The sequence below is a fragment of the Chiloscyllium plagiosum genome, chromosome 16, assembly GCF_004010195.1.
Source record: "Chiloscyllium plagiosum isolate BGI_BamShark_2017 chromosome 16, ASM401019v2, whole genome shotgun sequence".
Taxonomy (NCBI): Eukaryota; Metazoa; Chordata; class Chondrichthyes; order Orectolobiformes; family Hemiscylliidae; genus Chiloscyllium; species Chiloscyllium plagiosum.
Genome location: NC_057725.1, coordinates 20,811,636 through 20,814,397, shown reverse-complemented (window position 1 = coordinate 20,814,397; position 2,762 = coordinate 20,811,636). Strand labels below are relative to the sequence as shown.

At 44.6% G+C, this 2,762-nt stretch overlaps 1 protein-coding gene across 1 annotated transcript in view; it reads left to right on the top strand.

Annotated features, from left to right (window-relative positions):
• Window positions 1-2,762, top strand: part of nat10 (N-acetyltransferase 10) — a 78,381-nt gene that overhangs the window by 18,635 nt on the left and 56,984 nt on the right. The window lies entirely within an intron of this gene.

Here is a 2,762-nt window from a genome sequence, read left to right as displayed (position 1 = left end):
GGGGTAGACCATTTAGGTCAGAGATGAGGAGAAACGTCTTCACTCAGAGAGTGGTGGCTGTGTGGAATGCTCTGCCCGAGTGGGCAGTGGAGGCCCAGTCTCTGGATTCATTTAAGAAAGAGTTGGATAGAGCTCTCAAGGATAGTGGAATCAAGGGTTATGGAGATAAGGCAGGAACAGGATACTGATTAAGGATGATCAGCCACGATCATATTGAATGGCGGTGCAGGCTCGAAGGGCAAAATAGCCTACTCCTGCACCTATTGTCTATTGTCTAAAGGAGAACCAAATGAGTTTCTCCGAAAATCAACAACAGTTTCGTGGTCATCATTAGACTCTTAACCCTAGATTTTGTTTTTAATTAAATACAAATTTGACCATCTGCCATAGCAGAATTCAAACCTGGGTTTCCAGAACATTACCAGGGTCTCAGGGTTAACACTGCAGCGATAATACCACAAGGCCCCTGCCTCCTCTACATCTCCTGACAGTGCAGCGAGAAATGTCAACATGTGTGAGGTGCTCAGGTACTAAAGTGGGTCTTGAACTCTTAACCGCTGTCTCAGGGAAAGTGTGCTACCACTGAGATAAAGGACAATTTCCTCCATGTTTAGGTCTTCCGCGGCGTTGGAAAGTTTGACTTTGAAAGATAAAAACCCATGACAATTCTGCAAATCCCTGCCTTTGATCAGTGTCATTAAATAATACAGCAGATGCCCACAGAACGTGATTTGAGACTGCGGTGTTATTCACTCCATTGTCACTGCTGTTTTCCAACAGCTCAAAGTCATTTAATAACTGAGTCATTTGTCTCAGTCAAATCCATCGAATTCAGCACCGCCTTCCTAACCTGAGATCTTCTTCCCGACCTCTCCGCCCCCACCCCAGTCTGACCTATCACCCTCACCTTGACCTCTTTCCACCTATCACATTTCTGACGCCCCTCCCCCAAGTCCCTCCTCCCTACCTTTTATCTTAGCCTGCTGGACAAACTTTCCTCATTCCTGAAGAAGGGCTTATGCCCGAAACGTCGATTCTCCTGTTTCCTGGATGCTGCCTGACCTGCTGCGCTTTTCCAGCAACACATTTTCAGCTCTGATCTCCAGCATCTGCAGACCTCACTTTCTCCTCCAACTTAGGGTAGAGTCACATTAGAAGAAGAGGTTTGCAGTGTTGCAAACGATAGTGATAAATCTAAGGAAAAGGAGAGTTCTAGAAGTTTGCAAAGAACCACTAAAACATTCGAAAAAAACCCAAAAATATTGAGAAGAAAATTAGCAAGGATTGCTTAAAAGTATTGCAAGAGCCTTTATGCGTTTATGAAGAGAGTAGCTAAAGTAAGTGTTGGTCCTCCAGAAACAGAGACAGGAGAAATTGTCTGGCAATGGTCAAATATTGTGCACCCATCTTCACAATGATTATCCTATGTGTATCTTAGGTCTGTATTCTCTGCAGCGCTGAAAAATGAGAGTTGGCCTCATTTGGACATACAAGATTCTGATTCTGATCAGCGAGATTGTTGAGACCTTCTATTGGTTGTGAATGTATAACATTGGGTGACTATCTGAGGGTCAGGGGCAAATCATGTGGGGAGAAATTACTTCACTCAAACAGTATTCTCAGCACAAGAGACTTTCAGATGCTGCATTGTTGAATACATTTCAAGGCTGGAATAGACAGATTGGTATCTTGGTGGAATTCAGCATATGAAGAGTGGGCAGGATGGTGAAATTGAAGCCCGAAATCAACCATGATTGTGTTAAGTGGCAAAGCATGGAGCAACTTGAAAGGGTCATATAGTCTGCATTCCCTATTTCTTATGCCCTAATTTCTCCTGACAAAGGATATTTTGGACAATGAAGTGTGCAGCATCAACTTGGCAGAATGACACTGACACTGGTTGGGATGCTCACATTATGATGACTGGAAAAATGAGGTTATTTGTCCTCCGCTGTGATGGACTCAGCCATCATAGAATTGAAGCGGATAAGATGTATGAGCGATTTGATAGGATGGATATTTCCTCTAATGACAGAGTTCAGAACAAAGAGGCATACTCTTACCATGAGACTGAAATGATGTCAGGGCACGTGTATTAATTTAGTTAAAAACTACACAAAACCAAGTTATAGTCCAACGGGTTTAATTGGAAGCACACTAGCTTTCGGAGCGACGCTCCTTCATCAGGCACACCCCAGTCCAACACCGGCGTCTCCACATCACGTATTCATTTAGGGATGTGGGCATTGCTCGCTAGGGAAACATTTTTTTGCCCATCCATATTTGCCCTTTGAGGATGGTAATGAGATGTTTTCTTAAGTCACTGCAATCCATTTGCTGTATTCAGCACACAGTGTCGTTGGAGGGAATTCCAAGATATTAACCCAGTGACAATGAGAAACGGGGATGATCTATTTCCAAATCAGGATGTTCACTGATTTGGAGGGGCCCTTTCAGATGGTTATATTCCCATATATATTCTGCCTTGTCCTTGAAGATGTTGTGGTCCTGGGTTTGTAAGATACTGTCTCAGGAACTTTGGTGAATGTTGGCAGTGCATCTTTTAAATCCACAAACCTGACTGCCCCGGCCGACCCATTGTCTCAGCCTGCTCCTGCCCCACCGAACTCATCTCTGCATACTTCGACATGGTCCTGTCCCCCTTAGTCCAAGAACTCCCCACCTACGTTCGGGACACCACCCACGCCCTCCACCTCCTCCATGATTTTCGCTTCCCCGGTCCCCAACGCCTTATCTTCACC